The 22858-nt window shown below is 40.7% G+C and overlaps 1 protein-coding gene across 7 annotated transcripts in view; it reads left to right on the top strand.

Annotated features, from left to right (window-relative positions):
* The window catches only part of LOC101353124 (zinc finger protein 596-like), a 52912-nt gene that overhangs the window by 18838 nt on the left and 11216 nt on the right, over positions 1-22858 (top strand). For 5 of the 7 annotated variants that reach the window (XM_023725776.1, XM_023725775.1, XM_023725773.1 and 2 more), the window contains exon 3: positions 8573-8713. The exons of 1 other annotated variant lie outside the window; for it this stretch is intronic. The gene's annotated coding sequence lies outside the window, so the exon portion shown is untranslated. Of the gene's footprint in view, positions 1-8225; positions 8714-22858 lie in introns of all 7 variants that reach the window. One more of the 7 variants, XM_023725772.1, reaches the window with a different exon arrangement.

The raw sequence follows: 22858 nt of genomic DNA, 5'->3' as shown, positions 1-22858 counted from the left end.
GCTGTTATCTGATGTTATTGGTTTTTTAACCGGAGGATTCCATTTAGTATTTCCTGCAGTTTTGGTTTGGTTTTTGCAGATTGCCTAAACTTGTCTTTATCTGGAATTGCTCTAATTTTCCCATCATATTTGAGAGACAGTTTCACTGGATATATAATTTTAGGTTGGCAGGTTTTTTCTGTCATGGCTTTGTGTATGTTATGGCATTGCCTTTTTGCCTGCATGGTTTGTGCTGAGTAATCCAAGCTTATTTTTATTGACTCTTTATTGTAGATGACTTTTTATCTGTAGCTGTTCTTAAAATTATCTTTGGTTTTTCCAAATTTGATTATGTCTTGGTGACTTTCTTTTGGGATCTACCTTATGTGGGGTTCAGTGAGTATCCTGGATGGATATCTTCTTGTCTTTCTCGATATCAGGGAAGTTTTCTACCAACAAGTCTTCAACAACTCTCTCTGTATTTTCTCTCATCCCCCCTGTTCTGGTACTCCAATCACTCGTAGGTTATTCCCCTTGATAGAATTCCACATAATTCTTAGGGTTTCTTCATTTGTTTAAATCCTTTTATCTTATTTTTTCTGAAATAAATTGGTATGAAGTGCTTTATCTTCACGCTCACTAATTCTGACTTTGTTGCCTCAGTTCTGCTCCTATGACTTTGTTTTGTCCACTTCTGAAATTTTATTGTTCATCTTCTGGATTTCTGATTTCTGTCTCTGTATGGATTTTTACGGCCTGTTTAATTTTTCATTATGCTTTTCTCTAATCTTTTTAATTTCCTCTATTATGTGCTCTGTGGTTTGCTTAGTTTCCTTTCTAATTTCCTGAGGAGTTCTGTATATTAAGTTTTTGTATTCCGCTTTCGGTAATTCCGAGAAATTTTTTTCCTCTGGAAGATTTCTAGAATCTTTATTTTGGGAGCTTGCTGAAGGCATCATGGACTGTTTCTTTAGGTGATTTGATATTGATTGTTGTCTCTGAGGCGTAAATTATTTTATGTTTGCTTACCGTGTCCTAGCTTGTTTTGTTTTGATATGCCTAAATAGGCTGCTCATGTGAGCTAGCCCAGTCACCAGCACCCTTGAAGTTCCAGTGTCCTGCCTCCAGGGGGCCAGGTGTGCCACAAAGTATGTGAGCCCAGGAGTCCACCCACTCCTGTATGTATTTAGGTCAGATGTCCAGGTAACCGACCACGAAGTTCGTGGTGCAGGCTTTCACCTGTAGTTCTAGACAGGCATGGGTGATTGTTGTAGGCATAGGCATCCAGCTGCAGTAGGGGGACACAGGCTAAGGCAGGTGGCCAACGGCCACCTGAGTGCCCAGGAGGAAAGCATGTCCCTGTTCCCTAGAGTGCGTAGATGGATGGGTTTTGGAGCTGGACTATGAGCACACAGTGCTGTTGGCTGTAAGGACTAGGGGGCACCTCTTTTGCTTGGACTTCTGTCACAGGTGGCTAGGTGGTATGAGTGGAGACACCGGTCCTCAGGCTCCTGTTGTGGGTAGGTAAAGACCCTGCTTAATGGGTAGAGCAGTGTTAAATGTCCCTGCTACTTCACTGCTGAAACAGTTGAAGTTAGACTTCAGATATATACCGTGTTGTACTGTGGTATTGAGGGCCTAAGCTGTTGATATGGGTCCACACAAGTCTATGCAGAGGGAAAGGCACCAGAGTCCGTGGATCCTTTATGCCTGTGCTTAGGCAAAGGAGCTGTGCCTACCCAGGATTCCTGGCTTAGGGAGCCAGCAGTTTATTTTTTTTGCTGTTTGTTAATTTGTTCACTCTCCAAGACAAGGAGAATGGCTCCGGGCGTGTGACGGATCCTACTTCCGCCCCAGGGGATTCGGCAATTGCTGAAGGCAGTCTGGGACCCAGTGCAGAGCAGGGAGCGGGGAGGTAAATGGGAGAGACGTTTCTCCCTAAGGGGGGTGTTTTTGATCCTCGGGGTTGGCTGGACGCAAGTAGTTACCTTTTACTGATTGAGGGCTGCTTCTCACTGGTTCTGGATGGTCGAGTAGACTCTCTGTTGCTGGGTCTCTCCTGGTGTGGAAAACACCTCCTGAGCACCGTGCTTCCCTCCCTCAGTGCTCACCCCCATGCTGATCCGGGCTGAAGGGCTCAGGCTCTCGCCGGGTCAGGTCTGGCAACTTGCTGCTTCTGAAGTGACTGCCTCCCCCGGCCACTCAATCTGGTTTCTCAACTTTACTTTTGATGTTCAGAGCCCCTAGATTGTCATATATAATCAGTTCACTTGTTTTTTCGGGTCTTTGTTGTAAGAGGGAGCACCGGAAGCATCTGCCACCTTGGTCCTGCTTCCGCTAGACCTTTTATATTTAATGTAATTTATTGATAGGTATGAATTTATTGCCGTCTTTTTGATGTATTTTTTTGTGTGTGTGGTGTTGATAGTTTTTTTGTTCTACTTAATTTTCTGTGCTGTGTTCTTTTTATGTATTTTTTTTTTTTGACTGTTTTGTGTTTGCTGAGTCTGTGTGTTTTTATTTTGGTGGGTAGATTTGTTAGCTTCCTTTGTGGATACCTTAAAATTTACCTTTATTTTTGTAAGTTTAAACTGATCTTTTATTTCTTGGTATCTATTTTTTTCTTATGGACGTTGTATGACTATACTCACTGTTTTCTCTTTTTCGTTTTTACGTCGTCATCATTTACACGTTGATGTACCTGTTTCCCTGTTTTCAGTGTTTTAGCTTTGACTTGTTTTTGTGACTTTTCTATCTGGATTGATATCTGGTTCTGTCCTGTGTTCTAGTCTTGGGTTGTTGTCTGATAAATATGTTGGTTCTTTCTTTAATAATTGTAATTTTGGTTTGGTTTTTACAAATTCCCCTGATTTCTGTTTACCTGAAAATGATGTAATTTTGCCATCGTATTTTAGAGTCAGTTTTGCTGGATATGTGATTTTCTTGGCCGGCAATTTTTTTTCTTCAAGATTTTATGTATGTTATCCCATTGTCTTCTTGTCTGCATTGTTTTCTGCTGAGTAGAGTTTAATCTTCCTGGTTCTCTTTTGTAGGTGACTTTTCATTTATCCTTAGCTGCTCTGAAGGTTCTGTGTCTTTGGTTTTGACAAGTTTAATTATAATATGTCTTGGTGAATATTTTTTGGGATCTACCCTGTGTGGGCTTTGTTGAGCTTCTTGGATAGCTATGTTGTCATTTTTCATGATATCGGGGAAGTTTTTTGCCAGCATATCTTCAGTAGCCCTCTTTGTGTTTTCTGTCATCCCACCCATTTTGGTACTCTAGTCAGTCGTAAGTTTTTCCACTTGATAATATACCACATAATTCTTAGGGTTTCTTCATTTTTTTAAATTCTTTTGTCTGATTTTTCTTCAAGTTGGTGTCAGGGGATTTATTTTCAGTCTAATTCTGACCTCCATTGCCTCAGTTCTGCTCCTGTGACCTTGTATTGAGTTGCTTAATTTTGAAATTTCATTTTTTAATTTTTTTTTTTTAATTTCAGGTAAAGTTTTACAGAGTAGTTTCTCATGAAACAGTAGTATGCATATTGTTCTATGACATTGGTTAACAATGCCACATGTCAACCCTCTCCCTTCTTGATCTTTTTGTTTTTTGGTGAAAATATACATAGCCAAAAATACACCATTTCAAAAATTTCTACATGCATATTTCAGTGACATTGACTATGTTTTTCCAGTTGTGCTGCTATTCTCATTTTAGATGAAAGTTTACAGAACATAATAGTTTTTCATTAAACAGTGCACATGTTGCTCCATGACAATGGTTAACCTCACAACACATCAACACTATGCTTACTCAACCTTGGGTTCCCTATCACCAGCTTTCCTGTCCCCTTCTGCCTTCTAGTCCATGTCCCTGGACTGCTGTGCCTCATTAGTCCCATTTGGTTTTATGGGGCTGTCCACTCCCCAGCTGAACGGTGAACCTTGGAAGTGACTTCACCGCTGAGCTAAAAGGGTGTCTGGGGGCCATACTCTCGGGGTTTCTCCAGTCTCCTTTAGGCCAGTAAATCTGGTCTTTTTTTTTTTGTTAGAATTTTGTTCTATATCTTTCTTCAGCTCTGTCCAGAATCCTCTGTTGTGATCCTGGTCAGAGCAGTCAGTAGTAGTAGCTGGTCACCATCTAGCTGTTCTGGACTTAGTCTGGTGGAGACCTTGGTAGCTGTGGTCCATTAGTCCTTCGGACTGATCTTACCCTTGTATCCTGTTCTCTTCACACTTCCTTGCCTCCCGAAGGGATGAGACCAGTGGAGTATCTTACATGGCTGGCTGCTCACAGGCTTTTAAGACCTCAGACGCTACTGACCAAGAATGTAGATCATTGTCTTTATAAACTGTGTTATGCCAACTGAGCTAGGTGTTCTCCAAGACCATGGTCCCCACAGTTCGTGTCTCTCTTGTTTCTAGCATCCTGTTAAATTTGTTGTGTTCTTTTATTGTTTTCCTGAACTTTTCTGATGTTTTTTCTGTGTGTTCCTTGGTTTGGTCTCAGTTTTGCCCAAACTCTTTCCTGATTTCTTGAAGAGCTCCGTATATTAATTTTTTTAATTCTCTCTCTGATGACTCCAAGACCTTGTTTTCTCTGCAGCATTTCCTGGTTTTTTGTTTTGGTCACTTGCTGGAGCCATCTTGACCTTGTTCTTTATGTGATTTGATATTGACTGTTGGTTCTGAACCATCGATAAGTTATTATATCTATTCTGTGTTTGTTTACTGAGTCCTATCTTTTTGCTTTATTTTGATATGTCTGCGTAAGCTGAGCGTGTGAGCTACTTTAGTTATTGGCATCTTTGAAGCTCTTATTTTCTGTTTTCAGGTTTTTAGAGCAGCTATGAGGTATATGAACCCAGGGGTCTGTTCATTTTTCTTGTGCAGATGTTCTACAGGTGTCCAGGTTGTTGGTCACAGAGTATGTGATGTAGATTCTCACTTACAGTCTTAGACGGGTAGGGCTGTGTAGTGGGGTTTGGAGCAGGCCCAGGTATCTGGCTGCATAGGGGGCTGAAGTCTGCCTCCACGTGCCTGGGTGGAGGGCATGTCCCTGTCCCCTAGAGCGTGTGTGGTGTGGATCTTGCAGCCCATCCTTGGGCACCTGATGCTGTTGGCTGGAGGGACTGGGAAGTACCACTTATTCTCAGGCCCCTTATGTGGGTGTGCGATGTCTCTTCTTAATGGGCAGAACAGTGTTAAATGTCATGAATGTGCAACTCCTCATTGGCTGCTGCCGTTGAAAATAGGTTTCAGGTGTGTGCCGTGCTTTATGCTAATGAGGGTGTGTGGTGTTGAATGGGCCCCAATAAGTCTAGACAGGAGGGAATGGCACTACAGGTCTGTGGACCCCTTGTGCCAGTGCCTAGTCAAAGGGGCAGTGGCTGCCCTGAGTTCTCAGCTTACGGTACGAGACTGGTTTGGAAGCGGATACTCCTGCGTTCCAGCATAGGTGGGCATGGCAGTTGTTGAATATGGCCAGACTCATGTTGGAGCAGAGTGGGGTGAGGGGGTGGGTAAGCAGAAAGAGGCACTTCTCTGCTGTGATCGTCCCCCTTGCACTTAACTTCCCTGGGTCCAGCACCACTTCCACCAGGGTCTGCAGGCTTGTGCAGCCTCTTCCGCCCAGCCTCTCTGGACATGGTGAGACATGTCCCAAATGCTACTGCGTGCGTCAGCCCGTGTGTGCCAGCTATCCCAGCGAGCAGGGTGTGGGCAACCTCATGAATGGCACTTCTTCACTGCTTTTGAATTGTCTTTTCTTCTGTTTGCCACTCAGTCTGACTGTTTAGCTTTGTCTTTGATGATCAGGTCTCTTGATTGTCATATACGATGGATTCATTTGTGTTTTTCAGTTTTTGGTGTAAGAGGGACAACAGGAAGCGTCTGACTATTCTGTCATCTTGGCCCTGTCCTCTAAACACTGAACTAATTTAAATTTTTTTTATAATTTAGAAGCATCTGGGTTGGGAAGCAGGCAGATATGCTGTGGCAATGCCATAAAGAAGTCAATGAGTTGAATATAAATTGGGAATGATAAAATTTCAAAGTCAGCATATATAACCAAAAATCGGAGATACACCCAAAACCAAACTTGTTGCCATCAAGTCGATTCTGACTCATAGTGACCCTATGGAACAGAGTAGAACTGTCCCAATAGGGTTTCCAAGGTTGGCGGATTTGGATTGCTGACCTTTTGGTTAGAAGCGGAGCTCTTAACCATTGCGCCACCAGGGCTCCGAGATATACACGAGAAAACTTAAAATAATTTGCAACAGTTACCTCTGCTGGGGGGGCTCGTCTTATGTAGAAATAGGATAGGCATGACGGTTCTCCTGCTCATCATAAGCTCGGTTGTAGATTTCAGCATTTTAAACTAAGAATATTTTGAGCCAATATCCAACGGAGAGAAATTTTGAGAAACTGAGAGGCTTATCATCAAGCTCAGGGTAGCTCAATTATTACAATCTAGGCACAATATCTGAGATGGCTGGGCAATGTGTATGTTTTCTTTTTTCAGCAGAGATCCGTTTATCAACTGAATGAAGTAGTGGGAGTATTCTCACTTTCTGTACAGGTTTTATGCCCTATGGTGGAGAATCTAAACTGTTCAGAACCAGTGCTTCTCATACATCTTGTGAATCTGCTGAGATCTTGTTAAAATGCAGATCCTGATTCAGTAGGTTGAGATGGGGCCTTTGATTTTGATTTTCTACAAAGCTGGGAAATGCCGATAGTGGTCCATGTACCAGACACCGTCGGTGTAATTGTTGCTGTTGAGTTGGTTCCATTTCATGGCGAACATATATATAACAGAGGGAACCGTTGCCAGGTCCGGTACCATTTTCTTGATCATTGGTATGTTTGAGTGTGTTATTGTGCCTATTCTTTCAGTTAATCTCATTGAGCATTTCTCTCATTTTTGCTGACTTTCTACTTTACCAAACATGATCTTCTTCTGTAACAAGCCCGTATTTTGGGCCTTAGTTTCTTAGAAAACTGGATTTCAAATGTTGATGTCTTTTGGAATCACTTGGAGACCTTTTAAAACTCTAAATTTCTAGGCCACGCCTAAGAACAATTAAATCAGAATCTCTTGATGGGAAACAACCATCAGAGTTTTTTTAAACTCCCAGATAATTTCAGTGTGCAAAGACATTTGAGATCCACTGCCCTAGATAGGAGCCCTGGTGGCACAGTGGTTAAGAGCTCTGCTACTGACCAAAAAGGTCAGTATTCAAGTCCACCAGCTGCTCTTTGGAAACCCTGGGGGGCAGTTCTCCTCTGTCCTGTAGGGTCACTATGGGTCGGAATCTACTAGACAGCAACTGGTTCGGTTTGGTGTTTTTTTTGCCATGGGTTGGAAGCTCTGATGACACAGTGGTTAAGAGCTACGGCTGCTAACCAAAAAAGGTCGGTAGTTTGAATCCACCAACTGCTCCTTAGAAACCCTATGGGGCAGTTCTGCTCTCTCCTGTGGGGTTGCTATGAGTCAGAATTGACTCAGCAGCAACAGGTTAGGTTTTTTGGTTGATTCTAGAATGTGTATTATATATGAAAAACTTCCAAAAATATGTACAGATAATCACAAACAAAATTTTTGTGTATTTCAATTGAATAAAACTTGTGTATTCATAAATTTTAATAAAGGCCTATAATTCTTTTTTCTGTTAAATATTTATAGTGCTATTCAAAAAAAAACTAAAAATAGGGAATTATTAAGGAAAAACCTTGAATTCCACTCTAGTCTAAGTTTCAATTCTGAGTTAGAAGGTAGTACAGTTACGTAGTACATTTTGATGGGCACTTTATTTTCCCTGTTTAAAAAAAAAACATAAAATGAGATTTTTATTTTCCTTTAAAAAAAACCAAAACAACATTGCCATCAAGTTGGTTTTGACTCACAGTGACCCTATAGGACATAGTACAGTGCTATAGATTTCCAAGGCTGTAATCTTTACAGAAGCAGATCACCAGATCTTTTGCAGAGTTGCTGGTGGTTCAAACTGCTGGCCTTTCACTTAGCAGTCAGGTACTTAACCACTGCACCACCAGGGCTTCTTCCATTTTCCTTATGATAGTTAATATCATCAACATGTTCAAGACAATAGTATGTGGCCTGTGCCCTACCACTCTCCTCTACTATTCACCATCCCAGTAATGTGTCTTATTTTTGTCACATCATTTTTGTTTAATGCAACTTTCCATATTTATCTCCCTTTTATGTTTAATTCCAGATTTCCTCCAGGGAATTCCAGTTCTTTGTCCATGGAGACCCAGTGTGTCTGGTTACCCGATGTATTTTCAGGACTAGAACATTTCCTGGTACAAAGAATGCAGTAAAAAAATATTTATTGAGTAAATAAAGGAATAAAAGTATTTTCAAATGACCATTCACAATTGCTTTGTCTCTTTGTTTTCCAACATTGTAGGAGGTTTAAATTTTTAATTGTCTTGTAATTCCAATCCAGACAAACAGGGTGTGTCCAGAGAATGAGAAACCCTGACTAGGTTTAGTATCTGGAATTAGGGTTCCGTGGAATGTAGCACTGATGAAGTTTTTTATTTTTTTTTCTATATAAAGGAAAGACAAAATAGAGGTCTCATTTTCCAGAGAAGAAGAAACTGGACAGTGCAGAATTTTGGGAGATCAAAGTGCTACTTTGTTGAGGAACCTTCCTCAGAATCTGTTGGCTTCACTGTTTCCTGCAATTTTTGAGTTCTGGTGAGTTCTCCAAAGAAAGAGATGTGAGCTGGTCTCATTCTGTTCCCATTTTATAAGTTCTATTTTCAGACTTTTTTTTCTATGAAAGCAATTACTTAAAATCTTTAAATTTTATTAGCATCTGCTTTTTATTTCCCCATTTACTTCATTTCTTCATCATTGACCAACTTGCTTCAAAGACTAAGGTGGAAAAACGTTATTGCCTCCATAATGTCTTGAAAGGCATTTAAACGTGAGGAGGCCATTTGAACAATCACATTCGTTGCAAAGGTAAGGTGAAAACATGCTACCAGACTCTGGAGGAGCCCACAATCAGACCGTAAAAACTACATCTTTAGCAGTCATTGTAAGATTTACAGTAGTATCTGGGACTAGATTGTAGTTTGTTACAGGTAAGACTAAAGGGTCTCAGTATCATGTACGGACCTAGGTTTTTGGTGACATATCCAGCAGTCTGAAAAATTTCCATTAGTGGCTGTGACCTGTAAAACTTAAATAACTGCATTATTTTTACGAGCATGAAAGCATGGGGAAAGCAGTAAGGATTAAAAGAGGCAAAACAGTGGGGGAAATGTTCTTGATCTTTGGTCTTGGGACAGCTGTCTATCTCAAGATTTCATCTGCTTCTGGGGAGATGCTTCACAAGTTATCCTGAGTGTGAGCCTTTACCTGATGTGCAGCTCCAAAAGTCTGTTGGAGCCCGCTTGAGCTGGGAAATGTATACCCACAGTTCTAGTCCTTGAAGTTTGGCTGAGAACTACCTGGTAAGATCCTTTCCAGTGAGGGAGGTGTAGTGGTTAAGTGCTACTGGTGCTAACCAAAAGGTTGGCAGTTTGAATCCACCAAGTGCTCCTTGGAAACTCTACAAGGCAGTTCTACTCTGTCCTATAGGGCCGCTATGAGTTGGAATCGACTCGACGGCAACAGGTTTTGTGGCAAAGCGTTTAGGAGAGGTAATTTTAGTGGGCCAACTGGCCATCTGGGCCTTCCCACAAGCCACGGGCCATATTGAACTTGCACCTCTTATATTTTTTAATCTTGTTTGTCAAATAAGTTTTTCATTGTTATTTGAGATCAATTTTATGGAGGTTATTCAAATTGTATATCTTAATTTTATCACGAAAAGTCCCGTTAGTAACAGATCTAACATCAACTAAAGTATTTCCTTGATTCTGTGAGCGTCGTTCTCAAATAATGACATTCCAGTCAAGGTTTGGTTATGTAGCTGAAGTTTCCAGTTATGTCCCGTAAACAAGGGCAGATTCTTACTGAAGTTATGCATTTAATTACATTACCATAAAAAGAAGAATGCTCATTAAGAGTTTTCAAATTTTGAGAAGGGTAAAGCAGGGAGAGGAGCCCTGGTGGCGCAGTGGTTAAGAGCTTGGCTGCCAACCAAAAGATAAACAGTTCAAATCCACCAGCTGCTCTTTGGAAACTCTATGGGGAGGTTCTACTCTGTCCTATAGGGTCACTATGAGTCAGAACTGACTCGATGGCAACTGGTGTGGTTTTTTGGTTAAGGCAGGGAGAAAAGGAAAGTGTTTTATTTCTGTTTACAAAAGCCTAATCTATTGTTACGAGTTAGAGAAAGCTCAAGAAAAGTGCAGATTACAAATTTAATCTGAAGAAAATTAGGCATACGTTTTGATTTTACAACACTTCTCGTGTAACGCATATCAAATAAACCTAATTATTTCTAATACTTTTTTACAAAGTGGGAGAAAACAAATCTTTCGTGATTTTCCAGGGTTGGTTCTAAACGTGAATGTTTAAAAAAAAAACCAAAAAAACTCCATAGGTAAGTGTCATGGATTGAATTGTGTCCCCCAGAAATGTGTGTCAACTTGGTTAGGTCATGATTTCCAGTGTTATGTGGTTGTCCTCCATTTTGTCATTGTAATTTTATGTTAAAGAGAGCTAGAGTGGGATTATAACACCTTTATGAAGGTCATGTCCCTGATTTAATGTAAAGGGAGTTTTCCTGGGATGTGGCCTGCACCACCTTTTAGCTTACAAGAGGTAAAAGGAGAGAGAAGTAAGCAGAGAGTGAAGGACCTCATACCACCAAGAAGGCAGCACTGGGAGCAGAGCACGTCCTTTGGACCCAGGGTTCCTGCGCGGAGAAGCTCCTAGTCCAGGGGAAGATTGATAAGGGCCTTCCTTACTCCAGAGCTGACGACAAAGCCTTCACCTGGAGTTGACGCCCTGAATTTCGACTTCTAACCTGCTAGACTGTGAGAGAATAAACTTCTGTTAAAGCCATCCGCTTGTGATATTTTTGTTACAGCAGCACTAGATCACTAAGAATTTGGTATCAAGAGTAGGGTGCTGCTGTAACAGATGTCTAAAATGTGGAAGCAGTTTTGAAACTGAATGGATAGAGGACTGGCAGTGACAGAACCAACAGCAGCAGAACCAGGAGACCAGCACCAGACAGCACTGGAGCTGACCCATGGAGTGAGGGAGGTGAGTACCTTTGCGCAGGAGGCTTCCTGGTGGAGTGGGGTGCCTCCGAGCACTTATCAGTGGAGCTTGGCAGCTGAAGTGCATTCCAGTCGAAGTTTACTGGCCGAGTAGGGTACTTCCAGGCACTTATTGGTGGAGCTACAGAGCTTTGGAACACTTGCCCCAGCACGGCAGATGCGGGTGTGAGGCCCGAGGGGCCCAGAGGCCAAGGAACTAGGAAGCAGAAACTGAAGAGACAACACAGGAAGCAGAGCTGCCTTAGTCTCAGAAGATATGGCTACGATCTCTGAAGTTTCAAAGGGTGGAGTCATGGCCTCTGGGGTTTTTTAGAGTGGAGTTGCCACTCATACGGACTAAGAGAATGGTGTGCCTAAAGCCAAAGGAGCAGAGTTGCCGTCCCAGTGGGCCTGGAAGGCGGAGCTGAAGCCCAGAACAGAGGGGCCTCCGCTCAGAATCTGGGGATTGTGGCCAATACCTAGAGTCTGGAGGGCAGGGCTATTGTGTCAATGGTCTCAAGAGAACAGGATTATTTTCAAGCCGTGAGGGCTAATGTAATTGTTCTGCTAACTTACTTGATGCCTGTTAATGCCTTCTTTCCCTGCAATTTCTCCCATTTGTAATGGAAAGCTTGTGCCTGTTCTGCCATTGTACTTTGGAAGCAGATAACTTGTACTCTAGACTTTACAGATGAAGAGGAATTTTTGGATTTTGGACTTGGAGTTGATTTAAGACTTCTGCTGTGATACGATAGGGTCATTGTATCTTACATGTAGGAAGGACATGAATTTGGGGGGGCCAAAGGGTGGAATGTCATGGATTGAATTGTGTCCCCCAAAAATATGTATCAATGATTGCCAGTATTGTGTGGTTATCCTCCATTTTATGATTGCAGTTTTATGTTAAAGAGGATTACAGTGGGATTGTAACACCCTTACTAAAGTCACATCCCTGATTCAGTGTAAAGGGAGTTTCCCTGGGGTGTAGCCTGCACCACCTTTTATCTTACAAGAGATGAAAGGGAAGTAAGCAGAGAGTGGGGGACCTCACACCAAGAAAAATCACTGGGAGCAGAGCACATCCTTTGGACCTGCAGTTCCTGCGCAAAGAAGCTCCTACTCCAGGAGAAGATTGATGACAAGGACCTTTCTTAAGAGCTGAGAGCCTTCACCTGGAGCTGACGCCCTGAATTTGGACTTCTAGCTTACTAGACTGAGAGAGAATAAACTTCTGTTTGTTAAAACCATCTGCTTGTGATATTTCTGTTAGAGCAACACTAGATGACTAAGAAATTAAGTGATATGAATTCCCAGTTGAAAACCACTGGCCTATATGATGCTAGATTCAAATTAAAATTATGACAGACTTGACATTTTAAAGAATAATTGAAATTCTGACTGATTCTACTGTATTTTGTCTGATAATCAGGCAAAGTAGCACCCAGATATCATGGACAGTGAGGGTACTAACAGATCTACAGGAACTTTATACAATTTTTGAAATCTGTTAACATCCCAGACTTTCACCTTAGTACTATCAACTGTTGGGTGCCCTGGTGGCACGGTGGTTTAGAGCTTCAGCCGCTAACCAAAAGGTCAGCAGTTCAAATCCACCAGCTGCTCCTTGGAAACCCTATGGGGCAGTTCTACTCTGCCATATAGGATTGCTGTCAGTCAGAATCGACTCGGTGGCAGTGAGTTTCTTGTGTGCTCATATATTCCCAGGATAACGTTTCCAACTCATAGTGACCATAAAGGACAGTGTAAGTTCCCCGACAGAGCTTCCTAGGCTGTAATCTATGGGAGCAGATTGCCAGGTCTTTTTTCCCGTTGTTAGTGGGTTGGAACCTCCGACCTTTTGGTTAGCAGCCTAGCTCTTAACCAGGGCTCCTAGTCTAACCTTATCCTCTGTGTAGATTTCTCCAACCATCTTAGAGTCACAAAAGACTTTTTCACCTTGACCATTTTACCCATTCATATGTATATGGACTTGGAACCCTGACTGGGTGTTGAACAGGGAACCTTGGCCTCTGTATTAATCCTTATCTTGGTTTATGTTTTATCTGCCACACCATATCCATGGGCAATTCCAGGTGGGGCTTCTCACTGTAACCTTTGTCTTCTGGCTTTTTAAAAAATTCCTCCACAATAGAGGGAGATTGTTTATGGTTCTTTAATGTTGAAGGAAGGAACCCTGATGGTGCAGTGGTTAAGCCCTTGGCTGCTAACTGAAAGATCAGTCGATTGAACCCATCAGCCACCATAAAGGAGAAAGATGTGGCAGTCGGCTTCCGTAATGATTTCAGCTTTGGAAACCCTGTGGGTCAGTTCTACTCTGTCTTACAGGGTCACTATAAATCTACTTGACGGCAATGGGTTTTTTAATGGAGGATTAGCAGGATTCCTATTGACCCAACCAAGCTCAGGTAGTACTGCATTAAGACCTTTGTTTCAGTGCCATCAATGTCCCCTTATCCCAGTTCTCAGTAACCCTGTAAAGACTTCCATCCTGCTGGGAGCCCTGGTGGTGCAGCAGTTAAGAGCTGTGGCTGCCAACTAAAATGTCAGCAGTTCCAATCCACCAGCCACTCCTTGGAAACCCTATGGTGCAGGTCTGCTCTGACCTATAGAGTTACTATGAGTCGGAATTGACTTGATGGCAAGAGGGTTGGTTTTTTGGTTTTGGGAGAGGACCCTTCCCTTTGTTCATCTTTTATACTATTGGCAGTCAATTTTGCCTTCTTCAGCATAACCTTTAGTAAAAGCCCTCGTGGTGCAGTGGTTGTGTGCTTGGCTGTTAACCAAAAGGTCGCTCCACAGGAGAAAGATGTGACAGTTTCCATAAAGGTTACAGCCTTGGAAACCCTGTGGGGCAGTTCTGCTGTGTCCTATAGTGTCGCTGTAAGAATCGACTCCATAGCAACGAGTTGGGTTTTTTTAGTTTTAGTAAGAGAAACCTAGTAATTACTAAAGCTCTGTAACCAACCTTTAAAGCCATCAGTTCTTAGGTACTCTCAACTATGACAAAGTTTGTTTTCCACAAACATTGTACAGCTTTCTGTATTCTTTCAGATTGTGTCCTATGCTTTCCTTTTTTTTTTTTAATGGGACTAGAAAACCAAATTTCAGTTTATTCATACACTAGAAATATTACATTGCAGTTATGATGAAGGAAGCACATCAATATATCCAAATATGAATAAATCTCAAATACAACATGAAGTGAAACATTTACATTGCCTATCGTGTAACATGGTATCATCTAAATTACTGAAACTCATAAATCATATTGTTTGGAACTATATGTTTTGGAAATAATCTGTTTTAGAAAATTACTGCAAAGAATGGTAGAAGAGATAAAAACAATTGGGAGGATTTAGCTATATCAATAATATTAAAAAGACATTTGAAGCAAATAAGACAAAGTTAACAATTGGTAAATTTGACGGGGGAACCCACAATGTGACTTTTGTATGTTATTTTTAACACTTTTATATGTATTTAAAATATATAATAATGAAAAATCTTTACAATAGAATAGATTGAAAATCATCTGGAATTATTGAAACAATATGTTTTGGAAATTGATAGTTACTGAAATTCAGCTGAAAGAGTTTAATAGACCCAGCTGTTTTACTGAATTCAGCTGCTTGACTTACTTCTAAATGAGTCTCTATGTTCAGACTTCACATAATATGCAGCCAAGCCAGGGTTCATGATGTGGAGGATTTAAGTCATTTAAAATTATGCTTTCATGGGAGATATGAAGATTAAATGCATTAATGAGAAAGTGAAAAAAACTAAGTAAAAACTCTTTTTCAAAATATACAGAAAGACCTAAAAGAAATGTCAGGAGATATCCCGAGTTTCACATTAGAAAGCAATTAAACATAGTTGAATGCTACAGAACAAGCTCTCCAAATTGATTACAAAATAAAGCAGATCTAAATTTTTGCCAGTTCTAGAAACCTACAGGCTGAGGAAGCTAGAAAATTTTGTCTCCTACCATCCCACAGATCCCTAGTCACCTCAGTCACTGTCAAATATCCAAATCCCTCAGGACATTAGTCCTTGTAAGTATCCATTAAAAATTATTGCCACTTACCCCCACCTTGAGATTATGCATTGACTTCCCTGAGCCTAATAACTCTATTCCTGATACTCTCCCGCCTCCCCCATTTCTGTTTGTGTGTCTCCATTAACATCAACACAACTGTATTCGATAAGTTTACTTTGTGCTTATTCCTTATCAAACGATATTGTTTGTTAGATTTAATTATTGAGGTTATTCCCTGAAAGTAGTATCATATACTTGATCTATGATCAACTGTGTTACATTTTTTGGAGATCTATTTATTTGCCCCATGTATAGATACAACTATTTAATGCTCTTGCCTTTCCATTTGGAGTATCTCTTGAGTAATACTTGGAAAGCTGGTCTGGTAGTGGCAAGCTCCCATAGCTTCTGTTTGGGAATGTCTTGATTTCCCCTTCGTTCTTGAATAACAACTTTGTTGGGTAAAAAATTCTTTGTTGGCAATTGTTTCCATTCAGTATTTTATATATGTTGCTCCATTGTTTCTGGGGAGAAATCCGCACTGATTCTTATGAAAGACCCTTGGTATGTTATATTGAGTTTCTGTCTTGCTGCTTTCAGAATTCTCTCATCTTTGGTTTTCAAGAATTTTACTGTAGATATGGCAAGGGGCTGATTTTTTGTGCCTCTTCGCATGTAGCTTACTGTATTTGCAGGCTTCTCTATTCAGGTCTAGGAAATTCCCTGATTATCTCTTGGAAAATTGTTTCTATGCCTTTATTGTCAGGGTGCTCTGGGATTCCAATAATTATTATGTTAGATTTCTTAATTGAATCCTGTATTTCCTTTTGGGTTTGTTTGCTTTTCTTTGTTCTTTTTTCTTGTTTCTATTGAGACTTGATAAGATCATTTGTCTTTTAATTCATTTATTCTGTCTTCTGTCTGTTTGACTCTATTGTTGAATGTTTTTCTTGCTTTTTCCAATTCAGTTGTTTTATTCTTCAGTTCCATTAGTTCTCTGGTTTTTTTCTGAAATTTCCTTGTTGAGTCTCTCATTTTGTTCCTCCATTTGTTTCCTGATCTCCACTAGTTTGTTTTCTATGTGTTTTTTGCTTTTTTAAAACATATTTAGCACCATAGTCGGGAAATTATCAGTTCTTTGCCTTTACCTAGCTGCCGTAGGAGAAATTTCCTCTTCATGTTTTGCTTTTGATTGGTCCTTCCTGTGATTTTGTGTTTTCTATTTTTTGTTGAACCTGGGTCTTTTTTTTTCTTCTTTAAATTTTGTATTCTGGTTTTCGTGGGAAATTCTTCTGATTGGACACCCTGGTGGTACAGCAACCAAATGCCTGGCTGCTACCTCAACTTCTCCACAGGAGAAAGATGCAGCAGCCTGCCTCTGCGAAGACTCACAGCCCTGGGAACACCACGGGGGAACTCCAGTCCACCCCACTGGGTCACTATGAGTCAGATTCAACCTAGCAGCAGTGCACTTGTTACCTTCTGAAAACCACTAGAGGACACTCTTACCCTTAGGTTTTTTTTCAGTGCTGATTCAGGAGTTCTGGATGCTTGATCTCTGGGAATTCAGTATGCATGCACAAGAGGAAGGAGTTTAGCAGGTCACAAGTGCTGACATAAGCAGTGGGGCTTGATGTTCCTATGGCAAGGGTGGAGGCTGTCTCTCCCTCATGGGCTCCCTTGCACAGGCTCTCCCATGGTGACCTGTTGTGGGCAGGGAGCTAGTCGTTTCCCTCTGTGTCACCTGTCTGAAGTATTCCCCTCTCCCTGCTGCCCTGGCAATTCCTGGTCCTAGTACTCATCTGTCTTGGCCCTCAGATTAAGCAGCACTCTCTTGCAGCACCAGAGTCTCTCTTTGCCCCCTCCCAATTCACCCACAGACTTTCACAGCCAATTTATGCCACCTTAAAAAAATTGGGCTACAGCTTCCTCAGATTAGCTGCCTGTGTTACCTGTTTGGAGTGTTGCCCAGTCCCATCCCAAAATGGCTGCAATGAGCGCTCCCAAAGTTCGTGGGTAGGTTCAGATTCTGTGCCATTCCTGCTTTTCCTCTCTCCTGCTTCTGGACCTACCTTGACTCTCCACCTCAGCTGCCATCTGGAGTTCTGAGATCTCAGTCTGCTTGTTTTTATTTGTTGTTCAGTGGGTTGGTGCAAGAGTAAATGGGAGTGTCCACTCACATCACCGTCTTGCTCCATCTCTGTGCTTTCCTCTTTCATTGTGGAAAAATCAGTGTTTAGTTTAGGACAAATTATTTTTCTTGAAAAAATACCACATATTCAATGTAGCGTTAATTCCAACATCTTAGAAACACTTTAACCTTGCATAGTAGAAAACATAAGTTTTATCGGTATAAATTTCATTTCATTAATTTCTGGGAATATTAGGACTAATCAGTCTATATAAGTGCTTATTAATCTACCAGTCAGAATAAAGCTCTTTGAAGGGAAATTATAATCTAATTCGGTCATATCCAGGGGTACAAAATTATTACATATACATACATAGTGTAAACATGTTGTTAGGTACTGTCTGGTTGGTTCCAGCTCATAATGACCCAGTGTACAACAGAATGAAACACTACCCAGTCCTGTGCTATCATGTAAACATACAGATGTATACATACATACAGATAGAACTGAAGGACAAAAAGTTGCTCTTCCTGACGTCAGGGATGTAACCATATCTTCTTTGTGCTTCAAAACTCTTTTATAGAATCAAATTTGGGATCATTCTGTTTTTTAAAACCTTCATTACATATACTGAAATAAGGACCCCATCCTTTTTGTGGAGTGCATGATCCCCTTTTTTGTGGAGCACCTCTTTAAATGAAAAAAAGTCCAGAATAACCATAGAAGGCCCAGATTATCCATTTATAAAGACAGAAAGCAGGAGTTTTTTCTTAAAGAGGAGAGGATTGAGTCTTGACCCTGTGAAAGCTGGCAGTGGTCAGTAGGAATGTGCTCCTAACCTGATGGTTGGCTGCCTCTGAACACAGACCCAATAATCTCCATTTCCGGGCAGGGGGAGAACCAGAGAGGAGGCTCTCTGGATCAAAGCCAAGCTCTGAGAATGAAAACAAGACAGAGAACCTAATTCCATTTTTCTTTGAATATATGTATATGTATAGTTTTAGCAAAAATATTTTTAGAAATTGAAGCTCACACTCTGATGAAAGAATGTTGGTAGATTACACTCAACATTCTTAGAAATAAAGAGCAAGATGATTCTTTTTGCAACAGATTTGTCTACAGTCTAGTCCACAGTAACTGAAGCCCACAAAACAGGTCTCTGAGAAAAGACATGAGGGTTGCTTTTGCAACCTTTAGAAGGACAATAGAGTTAAAAGACAATCTGTTTCCCTTAATTGTGTCTACTTGGTTTACCTAATTAAAGGGAAAAGGCTTTGTTAAAAGAGACATACCTTGGTTAGATTTTACCTTTTGATTAACATCTAGGTTAATAAAGTGTGTCCTTTGGATTTATAGGATTAATGAGGTTATCCGCTTCATAAAAAGAAAGTTCACCATCAAAACGGTGCTTTTCCTAAGGAGGAAAGAAGCTCTGCACCCTCAGTGTAGTGGCAGCATCCTCAATAAAGACATGGCTTCGTTGGCTCTCCATCTGTTTGGGTTTTGGTGAATAATGCAGAGAATTTTCACCAGGAGAGACAGACATCCTGTATTTTGTAAATGAATTTTTAATAGGAAAGTAATTGTTTAATCTGATTGTAGGTATCCGGGGACAGGCTCTCTGAGGACGTTAGGTGATTCTGAACATGGAATTTCTCTGGAATTAAATAAAATGCATAATTCATGGTCAAAGGGAATTTGTCTCAGCACTTAGAGGTCGATTTTTCTGTGTGAATGACCAGTGTTGGAGACAGACTATAAATAAATAAGCAAGTCAATGTTTGGGTTTCTTACTGGATACATTAATCAAGATTGGAGATTACAGTAGTGATTTTTTTTTTTTTTGGACGAGAGAGAATGTTCTGCGATACATTTCATTATAGGTGTTTTGATGGATTAAACTATGTCCCCCAAAAGTGTGCGTTGAAATCATAATCCCTATACCTATGGGTGTAATTCTATTTATTAATAGTGTTTTTTATGTTACTGAGGCCATGTCAGCGTAGGGTATGCCCTAAACTTAGTGACTTTTGAGACAAAAAAGAGCGTGTTAGACTCAGCAAGCAAGTGCAAATGGGGGAAAGATAGTTTCCACGTAGAGGCCTTTGAGGAACCGAGGAACAGAAACTTAGAGACAAGGATTTTCCCCCAGAGCTGACAGAGAGAGCCTTCCCATAGAGCCAGCGCTCTAAATTCAGACTTCCAGCCTCCTAATTGGTGATAAAATAAATTTCTTTTCTTTAAAACCACCCACTTTTAATATTTCGTTTGCAGCAACTCTACCTAAGACAATTACATGTAAGTTTGCGAGTAGAAATTATAGCTCAGAAATGCAATCCTAACATGAGTTTTATCGCTTGCAGTTTAGAGAGAGTAGTGGAAGAATTTGAAGCTATCAAATAAATGTGTGAGAGTACCAGGGCAGTGTATAGAAAGAGAGAAGAGGGGCTGGGAGTGAACTTTGAAGCATGTCAACCGTTTTGTTTTAAAGAATTCTTTGCAGAGGACATGGAGCAAGAGTGACTAGTTTGGAGACAGGAGAATGAGCTATCAGAAAATGCTAGGGAAATGTTATTTCTCAAAAGGTCATGACTCAATTCTCTTTCCAAGTGAAAGCCTCTTTAAAGTGTTGAAAAGCAAAGATGTCACCTTGAAGACTAAGGTGCTCCTGACCCAAACCATGGTATTTTCAGTCGCATCATATGCATGCGAAAGCTGGACAATAAATAAGGAAGACCGAAGAAGAATTGACGGTTTCGAATTGTGTTGGTGAAGAATATTGAATATACCATGGAACTACCAAAAGAACGAACATCTGTCTTGGAAGAAATACAAGCAGAATGCTCCTTAAAAGCAAGGATGGCAAGACTATGTTCTTACTTTTGGACATATTGTCAGGAGGGATCAGTCCCTGGAGAAGGACATCATGCTTGGTAAAGTAGAGGGTCAGCGAAAAAGAACAAGACCCTCACTGAGCTGGATTGACACAGTGGCTGCAACAGTGGGCTCAGGCATAACAATTTTGGGCATGGCGCAGGACTGGGCAGTGTTTCGTTCTGTAGTACATAGGGTCGCTGTGAGTGAGAACTGACTTGATGACACCTAACAACAACAAGTTAAAGCCTGAGATAGAGTGATTTACTTATGGAGACATCATTGGCAATGTTAACAAGATATATTTATAAGGAAATCATTGGTCTTTGTAAGTCAGAGTGTGAAGGGGTGGAGACATGGTAACTGCACTTCCCATTTGATTGTGAACGAAGGACAGGAGAGCAGGAGGTGTTTGTTTCAAGATGAAAGAGACATAATGAGTTTCAATGTTGAAAAGGTAGACTGTGAAGAGAGAGGTTACTGATAAAGGAGGTTTAATACCTAATCACTAATAATTTCCTGACAAAACAAGAGAAAGGGGCTCAGTTGTATACATTGGACTGAAGGGGAGGGGTAGAGATGACTCTTCAATTTAATAATAGAAGTTGAGTAACCAATGGTGTAAATGCAGTAATATTTCTAGATACTATGTATTTATTAAGATAATTTGTGAAATTATGTCATTGTCATGGTTTGAATTACGTCCCCCCAAAAATGTGTATATCAATTTGGCTGGGCCATGATTCCTGGTACTGTGTGATTTTCCTATATGTTGTAAATTCTGCCTCTGTGATGTTAATGAGGGAGGATGGGTGGCAGTTGTGTTAGTAAGGCAGGACTGGATCTACAAGACTGGATTGTGTCTTGAGGCAATCTCTTGAGATATAAAAGACAGAAGTGAGCAGTGAGACGGGAACCTCATACATCAAGAAAGCAGTGCCAGGAGCAGAGCGCGTCCTTTGGACCGAGGTCCCTGCGCCGAGAAGCTCCTAGTCCGGGGGAACACTGATGAGAAGGCCGAGAGAGAGAAAGCCTTCCCGTGGAGCTGACACCCTGAATTTGGACTTTTAGCCTACTTTACTGTAAGGAAATAAACTTCTCTTTGTTAAAACCATGCACTTGTGGTATTTCTGTTATAGCAGCACTAAATAACTAAGATAGTCATCCATCTGCTTAGTAGGAGGTAACCCCGTCTATTGAAGGCAAGGAAAAAGGTGGACTGAGATTCGAAAGGCATGGTGAAGATTTGAAATATTTATGGAGCATGGAAGGTGATTTAATTAACAAGACATAGTACGATTATTAGTTATATTTGAAGGACACTAGGAGTGGTGACTCTGTGTTTAGACTAGGAACAATTTCCTGCTCATGATCTGTGTCAAATGTAGTCATGGAAGAGGAAGGTACTTGGTGTCACTCTATTGGTCTCTTGATCAGCAGGTGTCATAAATAGAAACAGGAACATAAGAAATATTGATCTGGGTAAGTATGCTCACATGAGTAATATGGATTAAATTGGGCAATAAAAACGGAGATGGAGACCGATATTTGGGAAGTGTAGTCAGTGCTCTGGAGACTGCCATGGGGCTGGAGAGACTGGGCACTGGGTGTAATTTTGTGAAAAAGAGTTGGTTGTCTTAACAGGCTGTGGCGTCAGACTATTAATGTGAGATGTGATCTTCCAGTGAAAACCTACGTGTAGTGTGTAAATGTAAAGTTTGGGCTTGGGAGGCAGGCAGACCAAATTCAAATTCTAGCTGTATCATTTTCTAGCCATGTAATTTTGTCGTATTACCAAAGTTTTCTTCACCTCTGTTAAATTGAAAGAACTTTTTAAATTGGTAAATCGTAATCAACAGGTTATTGTGAGAAGTAAATAAGCAAATCTGTGTAAATCTCCAGCCCCAGAGTCACAGTTAAAAAAAAAAAACAAAAAAAAAAACTTTTTTCTGGGCCTGACATACAAACGGATGAGCTAATCCTATTTCTTTTTATGACACACTTTCATCACTTGTCTATGAAATACATTTAATAGTTATTGATGTTTTAAGGGACAGTTTACATTTTATAAATAACACACACACATGTATTTGTACTTATATAATGAAATGCAGTGATTAATATAGGAGAGGACTTCCAGTACTACTTTATTAAAATATCAGCTGGAGAAACCTGATTTTACCTAACTCTTTCATTTCATGTTTTCTGAGCCTTATTACCCTATTGGAGCCCTGGTGGTGCCATGGTTAAGAGCTATTGCCCTATAGGGATTGTGGGACATGACAGTAATATTATGACCCATGCTACTTCATGATGCAGGAGATTTTAAGAGCTAGATATGCAGGATAAATGGCCATTGCTCCCTTCAAATGGAGTACATCATTGAGTTGATCAACCCCATCATAAAATAGATCCTTAAGTTATTTGGTTTATATCCATATCCACTGGGGACAGATCTTAAAAGTCAGGGTTAAGGAAGTGATCTAGAAACCCCATGTGGCGAAGCCAAAATGATTCAAGGCAAGTATATCCAAAGAGGCAGGGACAGAAAAGGGAGTTGGTGTGAAGCTACAGCTGAGCTGGATGTTGAAGAACTACTGCTAGTGCGTACACAGGG

The sequence above is a fragment of the Trichechus manatus genome, unplaced genomic scaffold (genome assembly GCF_000243295.1).
Source record: "Trichechus manatus latirostris isolate Lorelei unplaced genomic scaffold, TriManLat1.0 scaffold00395, whole genome shotgun sequence".
NCBI classification, from domain to species: domain Eukaryota; kingdom Metazoa; phylum Chordata; class Mammalia; order Sirenia; family Trichechidae; genus Trichechus; species Trichechus manatus.
This window is presented reverse-complemented; position numbering and strand designations above follow the sequence as displayed.